We start from the raw sequence: 16,500 nt of genomic DNA, 5'->3' as shown, positions 1-16,500 counted from the left end.
TAAGAAGTACACTAAGGCTGAAGAACAAACTTTTCAAAACCCTGAGAAGAGTCCAGGGGTGTCCACGTTCGCTGTGGCGATGAATAACAACACTGTTAGCCGTCCATTGGTAGCTTGGTTTGTGGGTACCCAAACAAACCAAGCACTTCAGCCACAAAAGTGGCAGTCCCTGTCGCTGAAGTACTTGGTTTATTAAACTGTGCATGTCCTTTTTAATATACAACATGAGAGTGGGTGCGAAGTACCAAGGACAATTCCAATTGCACCTTTTTCTTTTCACTGTATTTTTGGGGGACATTGGTGACAGTCTTTTTTAAACAGACAACATTTTTATTGGTTATTGCTTTAATACAACACGTTTTCTAAATAGAAATAAGTGCCATGTGTTTGTGCTGCTGCTCTGTTTAGTTTAGTGAGCCAGCCTTTGGCCAATGTTGGTGAACAATATTGTGAGCTGTGAGGTGGTCAGAAGTAACTGGAAATTAATATTATTGAGGATAAATAGTGTAGGAACAAAAACATCCCCAAGTGATATGAGTTTAGCTGTTTTTAGCAATTGTTTTTTTGTGCCTCTTTAATGCAATCGCCAATATGGCATTAACGCAGGTCGTTAGAAGCGCCCACAAGTACTGCTCGGAGAAACAGGCATAATACAGAAGGGTCTCCTCCATGCTTCACACCTAATCCCAAACTTGGATGTCTCTAGAAACTGACACAGTACAGATTAATGTAATTTATTATGTCATTTATCAAGGGCTTACATTTTCTGTACATTACTCAGGCGAGATATACCACAACCATTGTTTCTTGTGATCTCTTTGCCAAAATAAAAATGCACTAAACTGAATAAATTACTTAATTTCCTGTGTAACTTCCCTTAGAGGATATTGTTGGAGACAGTGACTAATTCTATGACTAGTTATGAAGAAATCAACCGAAAATTTTGACTCATATTCCTAGCTATCACACAATCTAGCAATGTAAATGCTATACTGCGAGTTCTATAGGCTATATTCAAGCTAAGGGTAGGATGAGAGACACTTCTAAGAATAGTTAGTGGGTACAATGCCAGACATTTTTGTCTGTGCAAAATGTTTTAAAATGTTGCACCTCCTTCCCCAACGTGTAGCACCTCTTCTGTCCCTTTATAATATATACTCTATTTATTACACATAAGCAAATGTACTACAGAGAATCGAAAGGTGTTCTATGGGATATTCATCTCATTGTGCATTTAGCATTTTCCATCTTCAGAATTTAGCTTTAACTGTTGCACAATGGAGGGTTAAGGGGTAGTGGAGGTACAATTTAATGGGTGTTCCCTGCCATGCAAGTCCATTCCACCTCCCCTAAAATGCCCCAACTCAAAGCTGGCAGAGATAGAATATTTTTCTGCCCTAGTGAGAAAAAGTACTTACCTTAAATATAACATAAATGATAAAAAATGAGTAGCATGTCCTTCTTCCCCAAATCCTCTACTATGCACATTGCTAGGTAGCTTGGTCTGGTATTGCACTACAACAGGGAAACCACAGGCCAGGGTGGTCAGTGTAGTGTTTGTGCCCAGGCTTGGACTGGCCCACAGGGGTACAGGGGAAACCACCGGTGGGCCCTACTGTCTGGGGCCCCACCTTCTGCTCTAAGAATCAGGTTCCAGACTGTGCACTTGAATTATACATTATACATATGTTACCTTATATTGGACTATGGTGTATTTTCTACAGTGCATTGCTGTTATTAATCTGGTACATTATCATGCATGCAGCAGCTGAATTTACTGTATATATTTATGAAGGGGCCCAGATGTTGCACTCTCTAATGGTTAGTCAAACCAATGAGGTGGCAGGCCACACCCCCTCTGCAGACTGGACACACCTCTAACATCGGCCCCTACCACTGCATTCCCCCGTTGGGCCCTACATGCCCCAGTCTGGCACTGTTTGTGCCAATGTAGGGTGTATGCTGCCATAGTGAAAACCATCCCCAAAAGGATGTAGTCAAAATTTATACAAGCAAAATTACAACACATAATATGTTGACGGACAAAATGTCAATATGGTCAAAATGTCAACATGGACATAAGGCCGACAGGGTCGTAAGGTCGACAGTTAAAATGTAGACATTCATAATAGAATAACACAGCTGCTGCTAAAAGCTGACTTGCGGTTCAGTTGATGCTAAAAGCTGGTGTCTCAAATGACTGTGAGAGCTTCCTGTTTAGGAGCGGCAAAATAGTTACATAAAAAAAAGGCTTGTTCACAGGGTCACAGTGAGCAAGCCAGTCCGGGGCAAAATGCGTGTCAGGCCAATTCGGGGACCCCTGCAGTATGCATACAGAGCTTCTTCCTAGCATCCTGAGTCACCATCATTGTAACCTCTTATCTTTTCTTCTTGCTGTGCGCTCTTATTGGTGATTATAGCATGTCCATGCTGATTCCACCGTTACAATAATCAACAGCAGAACCGCTCTGCACTCTGGGATCTGTTCCAGACACTCTCATTGGCCATTCACTGTCCCAGGGACACACGGTGGAAATAGAAATCTGGCACTTCTGAAAAGAGCAATTTCTTACCTTGCCACACCATCTATCATTATACTATATACCATTATTGGTGTACCATGATGTGATTATTATTGTAGCTATACATTATTTGGACAATTTAACCAGGACGTTTCTAAGATTCAAGTATTTACATTATTCTGATTATAAATTGTTGTTTTTATATTTTGCCTACATACAATGCTTGTTTTTTTATTTGCATTTATTACATTAAACTTATGGTACACAAGACCTGTGCTTGTGGTGTACTGCTTGAGTTTTCTAGAAATTGGGGATACCTTTGCACACCCACATTCAGGTAGAAAAATAAAAAATAAGGTATACCTTAACACGTACAAGCCAATTTGTTGTGTACTTTATAAGATGCCTGTGTGGCCTATTATACTGTACATAGGGAAAAACCACTATGTAATTTAAAGAACACATAGGATGTGCAATACGTCAGTCATTAGCAGCGAAGCCTTATGATCAGCCTATAGCCAGGCATTTTAATAGTATAGACATAACCTGGCTACTTTGCAATATAACATTTCTGAATACTATTCAGCCCCATGGCTTAAATGAGAGTCTTTCCCTTTCTAGCTTTTTATAATAATGTGTAAATTGACTATCCTAGTTGTGTCTTGATAAATGTATATGTGTTGGAATACGTGTGTACAAATGGTGGTGGTATGGTAGAGTATATGAACGCCCCAGCTCATGCCCTGTGATAAACAACAGCCCAGTACTTAACCAGTGGGCAGGACCGTCTTAACAGCATTGAAGGGCCTGGATAAAGCAATGCACTGGGGCTCCTACACACCCATTCACGGGAATAAATAAAAACTAAAAACCATAACTTACTCCTCCTGCAGTCCCTCACCGTCTCTCCACCTTTCCATAGAGTGAATGGCTGTCAGCACTCTGATTGCTCGATATCTCCAGACATCCACCAATCAGCAAGCTGACATACCTGGGAGCAGGTAGAGAATGCTGCCTGTCTGCCTTGATTGGGAGCAATTCACTGAGCGGCCAGACAGCATTCTCTTCTTGTCTCCCAAGAAGTTCCAGAGGCGTCAGCCTGGGAGGCAGATACCTTCTGGCCCAGCCCAACCTGCTTGAAGACTCCTAGAATCATGGGGCCCTGGGAATTAGCCCCGTGCACCTATACATTAAGATAGCCCTGCCAGTATAGTGTTCTATCTAGTAGCAATGTGACAGTAAAGACATACTCACAGTTATACACACTAAACTGGTCATGGAGTGGTTCTTGAGTGGAGTGGAAGCATACAGGTCACAATCCAGTGTGTAGTGGTGCAAGCGGCACCAGGCTCTATGTAGCAGTGTACATCCCAATAGATTGCAGGCCTCTCTGGAGCTAAATGCATACCCTCCAATATTTTACACATAAAAATCTGTATAAATTAGGAATGGGGCGTGGCCACGGGTAAAGGGGGCATTGTCACTTCCCTTTTCCTATACTTTCAATGGAAGTTTGGAGAGCCAAAAATCGGTACAGACTATAAAAAAGGTACTGTACCTGCCAAAAAGGTACAGTTGGATGGTATGTAAATGGCAGACATCAGTTTCCCACTCTGGCGCTCTTACACAGTGACAAGAGGGCTCCGTACATGCGCAGTATAAAATTCAGAGGTCATCTTGGTTAGGGACTTGAAGCCTCCCTTTAGGAACCTAAAGATGGAGTATGCACAGTACTGCTTTTAAACGCCAACAATATACATTCATTTATATTAGGGATGTGTGCCGGCCCAAATCTTCCATTTTGGGTTTGGATCTGTATCTCCTTCGTGTTTTGGATCTGTACTGGTTTTGCCAAAACCACCCTTGCAGGTTTTCGTTTTGGATTCCGTATTTTTAATTTTTTTAAAATAAACATAAAAACAGCTAAAATTACAGAATTTTGGACTGTTTTTGTTCCTACAGTATTATTAACCTCAATAACATTCATTTCCACTCATTTGCAGTAAATTTTGACCACCTCACAATATTGTTTTCATCCAGCGTCGGATCTTGCAGGTTTGGGATTCCATATAAGGGAGCTGCAGCCGGGACTCGGCGCAATTTCACTGCCTTTCTGCCAGGATGTCTGCAATAAAGTGGCAATATGTTTAATTAATACTAAAATGTATCATTGGGGTCATTGGTGACAGTCTTTATTGCATAGACAACAATTTTTATTAGTTATGGCACTAATCTGACTTTTACTAATCTGACTTTTCTTTGATTTTACATGCCCTGACTTAAGCTGTCTATCCTCTTGGGTATTGGCCTTAGTAGATGACGTTGACGGACTTGTATCATCATGACTGGTGGCAGCATCTACAGCACTAGTATGTGCTTCCTGCTCTCCTCTCAATTGTTCGTCCTCCATATCTTTTCTTTTTTTCAAATAGTTTATTGACAGAAGATAATCAATACTCGTATACAGTACAGACACACATAACAAAGGCAGGGTGGACCTGCAATACATTACATCGGTAAGAGAGTAATGGTGATCATATGAAAGATGAGAGCGTGTACAAGGTGATAGGCAGTAAACAGAGAATACAGACACAAAAAATCACAGCTTGGGTAGGGAAAGTTGCACATCTTGTCTGGGATGGTTCAAAACAGAACACCAGAGTCTAACACTTCTAAGTTGTACTATTTAGTAGATTGGAAGCATTTCCGCAAGGCCTCTATAACCAACGGGGATAAAGTATGAATGTATAGGAGCCACGTGTTTCCCCGTCAACTTTTCTTTTTGAAGCATGGTGTTGGTCCAATCTAAATAAAACAAATATTAGATTCTGGGGTGTAGCAGTGAAATAGGAACAGGGTCCAAGGAAATCCATTGGGAGAGTATCAGGTTTTTTTTTTTTTGCGGCTGCAGCCAGTTTAACAAGTAAAACACAGTTCCCTTTAGATAATGTATTGGGGGGAGATTTAGGATAAATGCCCCAAAATCCCAGGTTTTATCAATAGTGAATTGAATTTTTAGGTCATTTGTAATATATATTTGAAGGACCACAAGCAATGAACAATGTCTGCTTCCGGTGAACCACATTTTAAACAGTCACAGGTAGGGGCATTCCAGTCAGAGGTAGGGGCATCCCCAATGAGGAATTTCAGTTTAGGTGTAAAGTAGGCCCTATGTAGGATTTTCTGGTGTATCTCTGTATATGAGGTTGAGACCAGTAATTTATCTAGATTCATAGTAGCGTCTAGAATGGACCTCAGTGTGAGGCCACAAAACTCCAGTTTCCATAGCAACAAACCGACAGTACCAGAATCCAGATTAAGTAAGGGTTGTGAAAGATGGATATCTTCCCATTATCTGTGAATGCATGAGCAGGACTAAATCTACCTTGCGTAAAAAGTGATAGACATACTTAAGGCCCCCCCTTATACCATGAAGTCTATTCATGAAGCAGTGAAAAGTGTGGAGAAGTGAGCCTGTGGAGAAGTTGCCCATGACAACCAATCAGCAGTGAAGTAACATTTATAATTTGCATACTATACAATTGTACAGAGCAGCTGATTGGTTGCCATGGGCAACTTCTCCAAAGGCTCACTTCTCCACACTTTTCACTGCTTCATGAATAGACCCCCATGTATGAAATATCAGAGAAGTGTTGTGCGGCTCAAAGTTGGGATTACCCCAAAGGGGTAAAAATAGAGAGGAATACCATGACATTTTCAGTTTAGAGCGTACCACCCTCCACGCCATACAGGTAGACGATAATAAGACATTATCTTTTATAGTGTCGGGCATGGAGTGCGGTGCAGTGTGTAATAGAGATACTTGGTCCCAATTTGGTGTAAAGGTTTGTTCATACTCCATATCTATCAACAAACACGAACCAAATGGAGTACAGAACACACCACAATTTGTACAAAATATGTACCCCCTACAGTGTCACAATACGTGTATGAGTCAGAGATATAATCTAACACTACGTTTTACTTTCACCTACAGTGTCACACAATATGTGTATGAATACGAAATAAAATATATTACTGTGGTGCCAACTTCACCCACAGTGTCACACAATAAGTGTATGAGTCAGTAATAGTAATCTAACACTGTAATTTCACCAACAGTGTCGCACAATATGTAATTTTGTGTTACTTAATAAATAAATAAGTAACAACAAGGAGCAGTCTAGATTAAAAATAGAATAACATTAAAAATTATTTATTTTAAAAAAGCGTACCCGTTTATCATCAGTAACAACTTGGAAGTTGCATCTGTGAGTTTTTGTCCAGGATTGCTTACATAGAAGCATAGAAACATAGAATTTGACGGCAGATAAGAACCACTTGGCCCATCTAGTCTGCCCTTTTTTTTAACCATATTTTTATCTCAAAACTTATTTGATCCTTATTTCTTTGTAAGGATATCCTTATGTCTATCCCATGCATGTTTAAATTGCTCTACTGTCTTAGCCTCTACCACCTCTGATGGAAGGCTATTCCACTTGTCCACTACCATTTCTTTGAAGTAACTTTTCCTCATATTTCTCCTGAACCTCCCCCCCCCCCTCCAGTCTCAGTGCATGTCCTCGTGTTCTATTGCTTCTCTTCATTTGGAGAATGTTTCCCTCCTGGACTTGGTTAAAACCCTTGATATATTTGAAAGTTTCAATCATGTCCCCTCTTTCCCTTCTCTGCTCCAAACTATACATATTGAGATTTTTTAGTCTTTCTGGGTATGTTTTGTGATGTAGGCCATGCACCATTTTAGTTGCCCTTCTTTGTACAGTCTTAATATCCTTTTGAAGATATGGCCTCCAGAATTGAACACAGTATTCTAGATGAGGCCGTACCAATGACCTATACAGTGGCATTATTACTTCTTTCTTTCTTTCTTTCCTTCTTTCTGCTGCTGATTCCTCTCCCAATGCAGCCAAGCATCTAACTAGCCTTCCCTGTTGCTTTGTTACATTGCTTACCTGCTTTTAAGTCACCTGAAATAGTGACTCCTAGATCCCTTTCCTCCGCAGTAGTTTCCAGTACAGTGCCATTAATACTATATTTAGCCTTTGGATTTTTGAGACCCAAGTGCATGATTTTGCATTTTTGGACATTAAACTGTAATTGCCACACTCTTGACCATTCCTCTAGTATACCTAGATCCTCAGTCATTTGTTTTACCCAACCTGGTGTGTCTACCCTGTTGCATACCTTTGTGTCATCTGCAAAAAGGCATACTTTCCCTTTAATACCATTTGCAATGTCACCAATAAAGTTATTAAAAAGCACTGGTCCAAGTACCGACCCCTGGGGTACTCCACTTGTAACATTTCCCGCCTGTGAATGCACTCCATTTACCACAACTCTCTGTTTTCTATCCTGCAACCAAGATCTTATCCATTCAATAATCCTAGTATCCAATCCCAAACTTCCAAGTTTATTTAGCAGTCTGCAATGTGGAACAGTGTCAAAAGTCTTACTAAAGTCTAGATAAGCTATATCCATGGCTCCACCTTTATCCATCACTTTAGTCACACAGTCAAAAAAGTCAATAAGATTTGTTTGACATGATCTCCCCCCAGGGAATCCATGCTGTTTGTGATCCTGTAAATTGCTGGATTTGAGATAATCTAAAACTCTATCTTTTAAGAGTGTTTCCATCAATTTCCCTACTACTGATGTAAGACTCACTAGTCTGTAGTTGTTTGCCTCTTCCTTGCTTCCACTTTTGTTCAGTGAGACTACGTTCGCTCTTTTCCAGTCCTCTGGAATTTCTCCTGTAGCTTATGACTGGTTGAATAATTCTGTCAATGGTGCTACCAGCACCTCTTTAAGTTCTTTTACTATCCTTGGATGTATCCCATATGGCCCCATAGATTTGTCCACTTGCAGCTTTGAGAGTTCTGTTAGGACCTTCTCCTCTGTAAATGTACTTGTTTCATTTTCCTGAATATCCCTGAAACTTAACTGTGGCCCCTTCCCCTCTCTTTCAGTAGGGAATACTGAGCAAAAATAATTATTAAGATGATCTGGAGTGCTATTACATTGTCTCCCTCAACAAGACTCCCAGTCTCTGTATTTAGTTTTATAATTCCGCCTTTTGTTTTTCTCCTTTCGCTTATATACCTAAAAAAAAGTTTTGCCTCCTTTACGCACTGACTGGGCCATTTTCTCCTCAGCTTGTGCCTTTGCACATCAGATTACCTTCTTTTGGTGCCCATACACTTGTGAGATAATCGGTGTTAACCTTCGATTTCGACCGCACCTGTGAGAAATCGAAGGATTGTATGCACATTTTAGGTACCTTTAGACGCGATGCGCGGGCACGCCGGTCGAATTCTTGTCTCAAGATAGTATGTGCTGCATTTAATATGTTTAAAAACACATGCTATATATCGCACTGCAATGTGCGATGGGAACCAGCCCAGAGCGAACGAAGGCCGCTCCCACTCGGCGGTGACGTGCCCATCACGTGATTACCATGGGATCTATCGCATGATCGCATGGTAATCACTCTGCTTATATTTCCTAAAAGCCATCTTTTTTCTTTCACAATATTTGCTACTTATTTCGCAAACCACACTGGCTTCCTTTTCCTTGTGTTTTTCCTAACACTTTTGATACAAAGGTCTGTTGCCTTTAATATTGCACTTTTTAATGTTTCCCATCTCTCCTACACTGCTTCCAAGTTCCTCCACTCTGCCAAAGAATCGCTTACACATTTTCCCATCCCTACAAAATCAGCCTTCCTAAAATCCAACACCTTTGTATTTGTATGGGATGTGTCAGTCTCTGTCTTTATGCTGAACCATACTGGTTGATGATCACTGGATCCCAGGTTTTCACCCACTTTTACATCCGATATTCTGTCTCCATTTGTAAGTATTAAGTCTAATATTGCGTCTTTCCGAGTGGGTTCCCTCACCAATTGGTGGAGGGATGCTCCCTGAAGGGAATTTAAAATGTCCCTACTTCTAGTGGAACTAGCAACAGACACCTCCCAGTTTACATCAGGAAGATTAAAGTCTCCCATGATTATTACCTCTCCTTTTAAATTAATGCCATTTTAGGTATGTCCTGCAATAGATTCTTGTCCAGTTCTTCTTCCTGTCCTGGTGGCCTGTATATCACACCAATATGAATAATAGACTTCTCCCCTGTTTCTATGGTTACCCAAAGGGCCTCAGTTTTTTCTTCAATACTTTGTATTAAGGTAGTATTTATGCTTTTTTTTTTTATGATCGACTGTTATAAAAACCATTTTTTTCTGGACTCAGTTCAGTCATATCGATAATAAGGGTATTAACCCTATGTTTATGGCAACTGCTTGTGGTTTAATATTGCTATTCTGAAAGCATTTGTTATTTTTAAAGAAATAATTTTTAATGTTATTAAATGTTATTCTATTTTTAATCTAGAGCGCTCCTTGTTGTTACTTATTTATGAAGTAACACAAAATTTCCTTTGCTCACTTTACTGATTTCCAGATAATCAATAGGAGCTGCTAATATATCTTATCTAAAAAAGACAATTGTTGTGAATATATAGTTAATTGTGCCCGATTCTGTCTATCTTTAAGATTAAACAGTCCGGATAAGTCACACAATACGTGCATGAGTACAAAATAAAATATATTACTGTGGTACCACCTTCACCCACAGTGTTGCACAATACATGTATGAGTACAAAATAAAATATATTACTGTGGTACCACCTTTACCCACAGTGTAGCACAATACTTATAGAAGTACAAAATAAAATATATTACACTGTGGTTGACCTTCACCAACAGTGCAGTGTCACACAATATGTGTATGAGTACGAAATAATAATATACTGCGGTCTGACTGGCAGTGTCACACTACTTATGAAAATAAAATAAAAATTGTATAGTACACTGGAGTCCAGCACAAATAAAAAAAAAAAAAGAATAATTTTTTTTATAATTAGATTTTAGGCTTTTTGGCTTTTAGTATTTCAATTTTACACTGGGCCGGAGCCCCTTGATGGATGAACAGAGCACCCATGTACAGACACAGCAGCCCCTGGATGTATGCTGGGGTACAGCACACAAAAAACAATTTTTATTTTATTTTAAATGTATAAAATATTAGTTTTATTTTTTTAACACTGGGGTAGAGCCCCTGGATGGATGGACTGAGCACCCCTGTAGGACACAGTAGCACCGCCTGGATGGACAACACTGCAACTCTGAAGGACAACACAGCACCACTGCACGCACACAGCGCAGACACATCTGCACTGTACAAGCTCCACAGCCAGAGTGAAATGGCGCTGATCACCAGGGACCTTTAAAGAGTCCAAAACCTGCGAGAATCAGACAGCGGGAGGATGACATTTTGCCTCATTTTTGGGGTCCGAGCTAGGTGGGAAAACCCAAGCCAGACTCGGATCCAGGCTCGGATCGATAAGCTCGGGTAGGTCTGGTTCTACGAGAACCGGACCTGCTCATCTCTAATTTATATATAGTATCCTTGTTATATTTCTGGTTATTAGACCACTATTATTGCAGCATTCTGTGACCATGGTTTTGGTAAAGAACTCAAAAGTGGATGGAGATAAAGCCAATCAGCTGCCATGTTACAGGCTGTGTTTGAAAAATGACAATTAGGAGCTGGTTGGTTGATACTTTATTTCTCTCCACTTTATCTCACTTTATCTCTCTCCAACCATTAATACATATCCCTCTAAGTCCGGCTACTTGGAGAACCGCACATTGACACACTTAAATGTCTGTTCAGTATACAGGTAAAACCATTATTTGTTATTCTTTATTCCTGACAGGTTTTTCTTAAAACTGAAATGTGGATCAGTAGGTCATGTGGAGCGTTCGTTCAATATTTACTGCAAGCACCACCAATCTCCCTCTCCCTCTCTTTCTCTCACACAAATACACACACACACACTATCTATCCAGGGGCGGATCCAGAACAAAATGACAGGGGGGGCACCATGATAGTGGAAGTCGGGGGGGGGGGGGGGGGGGAGGGTTCTTTTGCTCATGCTCCTGGGTGTGGCTCATAACATGGGTTGTGGCCTCACAGGGAATGCATGCCGAAGAGCCACTCTGCACTGCTAGTTGCCACTGTATGGTGCAATCAGGGTAAGGAAGCATGTGTTTGGATTTGTGTATGCAAATAATGCAGGATGTGGGATACAATGAGTTTTATAGAGTGGGGAGCGGTAGGTGGCACAGAGGTTTGTAGTCAGCGGGGTCACTGACTGTGGAAAAGGCATTATGCAGTGGTTTGGACAGTGATAGGAGGAATAAAGTCAGTGTTTTTCTATATTTAACTTTAAATGCCTTTGAGACATCCATGAGCAGATGCAGTGGTGGAACTAGTGAGCGGTGGGCCCAGGTGCGACAAAATGCTTTGGGCCCCTCCACCATCCCATCCAAGTTCACCCCCTCACCCCTGGAGAGGATCTGGTGAGGGGGACCTGCTCGGGGCCAGGGAAATGGATACCTAGCAACAGTGCCGTAACTAGACATTTTAGTGCTGTGTGCAAGAAACAGCATCGGAGCCCCCCCCCCTTCTATGTAAAACAGGGGCAGTGCGCGCCATAGGCGCGCGCAAAAAATATAGAGGCGTGGACACAAAATAATACCAATTCACAGTAGTCTCCATTATTCAAATTACGCCGCATAGTAGCACCACTACGCCAGGTAGAGCCCCTTTTACACATTACGACAGACAGCGTCCCTTTTTTACACATAACGGCAGACAGCGTCCACTTTTTACACATAACGGCAGACAGCGTCAACTTTTTACACATAACGGCAGACAGCGTCCCCTTTTTACACATAACGGCAGACAGCGTCCACTTTTTACACATAACGGCAGACAGCGTCCCCTTTTTACACATAACGACAGACAGCGTCCACTTTTTACACATAACGGCAGACAGCGTCCCCTTTTTACACATAACGGCAGACAGCGTCCACTTTTTACACATAACGGCAGACAGTGTCCCCTTTTTACACATTACGGCAGACAGCGTCCCCCTTTTTACACATTACGGCAGACAGTCCCCCTTTTTTTACACATTACGGCAGACAGTGTCCCCCTTTTTACACATTACGGCAGACAGCGTTATGTAATGAGTCAGTTTGACTCATTACATGCCGCGCTGGATTTGGGCCCCTGGACAGTGGCGGGCCCCAGTGCAAGGCACTGAACATATGGCTGAATGACAGTTTAAGACGATGCCTAATAAAGATTTATTAAGCTCGGTGAAGTGATAAAGTGGAAGGTGATAAAGTACCAGCGAGTCAGCTCCTAACTTAACTTCTATGTTACAGGCTGGTTTTGAAAAATGATAGTTAGGAGCTGAGTGGCTGGTGCTTTATCACCTTCCACTTTATCATTTCATCATGCTTAATAAATATGCCCCTGAGCTCTCTAACAGAATCGCTGTATGAAAATCTGAACAGGGAACGTTTTGGGGACACTAAAAATATAAACACTAAAAAATGAAGCATAATCCCTCTGTATTTTGTCAGTATTTCCCGCAACCTCTGCCCCCTTGCAAGTGATAACAATCTTACTTACAGTGGTCAGCGAGGGGAGCCGTTGGTGAAGATGCCTGCTCTGGCTCCCTGGTCAACTGGGGTCTCAAGAAGGGCAAGAGAGCACCAGAGCATTGGAGGAGTTCGGGGAGTTTGAGCTGCCCAGCACCCAGCCAGCGTGACAGGGAATGCTGGAGACGAGAGCTTAACCCTGTCACTGTGCTGAGTACGGGCAGCGGCGGGACCGGCAGCGGCGGGACCCGGCAGTGGCAGCATCAGTCCGGGCTGAAGGGAGCTAGGAGTGCCCTTAAATCACGACCCGACCCCCCCCCCCCCCCCCCCCCCGTACACGCGCGCGTGCGCGCGCCGCTCCGGCCAGCCCTGTTGCTATGCGGCCGGAATGTAAGGAGTATAAAGGCTTCATAAATTATCCTAAACGACAGGGGGGGCACGTGCCTGGGTGCCCCCCCCCTGAATCCGCCACTGTATCTATCTATCTATCTATCTATCTATCTATCTATCTATCTATCTATCGCATACTTACCTACATTTTCTTTCTCCTCTCCGGGAGAAGCCCGGAGAGGAGACGCTGCAGTGTCTTTGGAGGGCGGGGCCGGACTGTGACATCACTTAGCCCCGCCCCCGCATCGGGAAATGCCGCGATTCGCTGGTCCGCGGGAAGGGGGCGGGGCTAAAATGATGCGATTTGCGTCATTTTAACTCCTTCTCCACCCGACGGACCCGCGAATGCGGGAGGTTATCTCTCCATCCTGCTCACATCACTAGCGTGCGAGCAGGATGCGGGAGACCTGCCCACTCTTCCGGGGGTGCGGGGGGCTACCCCAAAAAACGAGAGCCTCCCGCAGCTTCCGGGAGAGTAGGTAAGTATGATCTAATGTAACATGGGTATTGTAAATAAGGACTTGCAGGCAGGTTTTCGGGTTACAAACTTACAACCACAGTGTCTTTACTGGCATCAGACACTGTAGCACAGCATACACAGGCTTAGGCCTGGTCACACAGGTACATACAGGAAACAAAACACGAACATTAAAGGTCCTAGCGCTTCCCGTGCTCAAAAGTCATTCTGCTGCAGTGGCTAGCAGCTGCACATGCAGGGGCAAACGCAGGATTTTTACAGGGGGATTCCTATGTAAATACAAAAAAAAAAATTATATATATATATATATATATATATAGTGTATGTCCCCACGATTCCGATTCCAGACCAAGGAGTGTTGCCAGTGCTGTGTGTGTGTTTGTATGAGTATATGTGTGTATGTATGTATGTATGTATGTATGTATGTATGTTCCGCGGCCGTGTTTTGGATTCGGACGCTTTTTGGCAAAACCTCCCTGAAAATTTTTTGTCGGATTCGGGTGTTTTTTTACAAAAACCCACAAAAACAGCTTAAATCATAGAATTTTGGGGTAATTTTGATCCCATAGTATTATTAACCTCAATAACCATAATTTCCACTCATTTCCAGTCTATTCTGAACACCTCACACCTCACAATATTATTTTTAGTCCTAAATTTTGCACCGAGGTCGCTGGATGACTAAGCTAAGCGACACAAGTGGCCGACACAAACACCTGGCCCATCCAGGAGTGGCACTGCAGTGTCAGACAGGATGGCAGATTAAAAAAATTGTCCCCAAACAGCACATGATGCAAAGAAAAAAAGAGGCGCAATGAGGTAGCTGTGTGACTAAGCTAAGCGACCCAAGTGGCCGACACAAACACCTGGCCCATCTAGGAGTGGCACTGCAGTGTCAGACAGGATGGCACTTCAAAAAATAGTCCCCAAACAGCACATGATGCAAAGAAAAATGAAAGAAAAAAGAGGTGCAAGATGGAATTGTCCTTGGGCCCTCCCACCCACCCTTATCTTGTATAAACAGGACATGCACACTTTAACAAACCCATCATTTCAGCCACAGGGTCTGCCACACAACTGTGACTGAAATGACTGGTTGGTTTGGGCCCCCACCAAAAAAGAAGCAATCAATCTCTCCTTGCACAAACTGGCTCTACAGAGGCAAGATGTCCACCTCCTCCTCATCGTCCGATTCCTCACCCCTTTCACTGTGTACATCCCCCTCCTCACAGATTATTAATTCGTCCCCACTGGAATCCACCATCTCAGGTCCCTGTGTACTTTCTGGAGGCAATTGCTGGTGAATGTCTCCACGGAGGAATTGATTATAATTCATTTTAATGAACATCATCTTCTCCACATTTTCTGGAAGTAACCTCGTACGCCGATTGCTGACAAGGTAAGCGGCTGCACTAAACACTCTTTCGGAGTACACACTGGAGGGGGGGGGGGCAACTTAGGTAAAATAAAGCCAGTTTCTGCAAGGGCCTCCAAATTGCCTCTTTTTCCTGCCAGTATACGTACGGACTATCTGACGTGCCTACTTGGATGCGGTCACTCATATAATCCTCCACCATTCTTTCAATGGTGACAGAATCATATGCAGTGACAGTAGACGACATGTCAGTAATCGTTGGCAGGTCCTTCAGTCCGGACCAGATGTCAGCACTCGCTCCAGACTGCCCTGCATCACCGCCAGCGGGTGGGCTCGGAATTCTTAGCCTTTTCCTCGCACCCCCAGTTGCGGGAGAATGTGAAGGAGGAGCTGTTGACGGGTCACGTTCCGCTTGACTTGACAATTTTCTCACCAGCAGGTCTTTGAACCTCTGCAGACTTGTGTCTGCCGGAAAGAGAGATACAACGTAGGTTTTAAATCTAGGATCGAGCATGGTGGCCAAAATGTAGTTCTCTGATTTCAACAGATTGACCACCCGTGAATCCTGGTTAAGCGAATGAAGGGCTCCATTCACAAGTCCCACATGCCTAGCGGAATCGCTCTGTTTTAGCTCCTCCTTCAATGTCTCCAGCTTCTTCTGCAAAAGCCTGATGAGGGGAATGACCTGACTCAGGCTGGCAGTGTCTGAACTGACTTCACGTGTGGCAAGTTCAAAGGGTTGCAGAACCTTGCACAACGTTGAAATCATTCTCCACTGCGCTTGAGTCAGGTGCATTCCCCCTCCTTTGCCTATATCAAAGGCAGATGTATAGGCTTGAATGGCCTTTTGCTGCTCCTCCATCCTTTGAAGCATATAGAGGGTTGAATTCCACCTCGTTACCACCTCCTGCTTCAGATGATGGCAGGGCAGGTTCAGGAGTGTTTGCTGGTGCTCCAGTCTTCGGCACGCCCACCGCGTGAATGCCGAAAGTAGCCCGCAATTCTTCGGGCCACCGACAGCATCTCTTGCACGCCCCTGTCGATTTTTTTATAATTCTGCACCACCAAATTCAATGTATGTGCAAAACATGGGACGTGCTGGAATTTGCCCAGATGTAATGCACGCACAATATTGCTGGCGTTGTCCGATGGCACAAATCCCCAGGAGAGTCCAATTGGGGTAAGCCATTCTGCGATG

Source organism: Pseudophryne corroboree, chromosome 1 (assembly GCF_028390025.1).
Source record: "Pseudophryne corroboree isolate aPseCor3 chromosome 1, aPseCor3.hap2, whole genome shotgun sequence".
Taxonomy (NCBI): Eukaryota; Metazoa; Chordata; class Amphibia; order Anura; family Myobatrachidae; genus Pseudophryne; species Pseudophryne corroboree.
Note: the sequence above shows the minus strand (reverse complement) of the source record.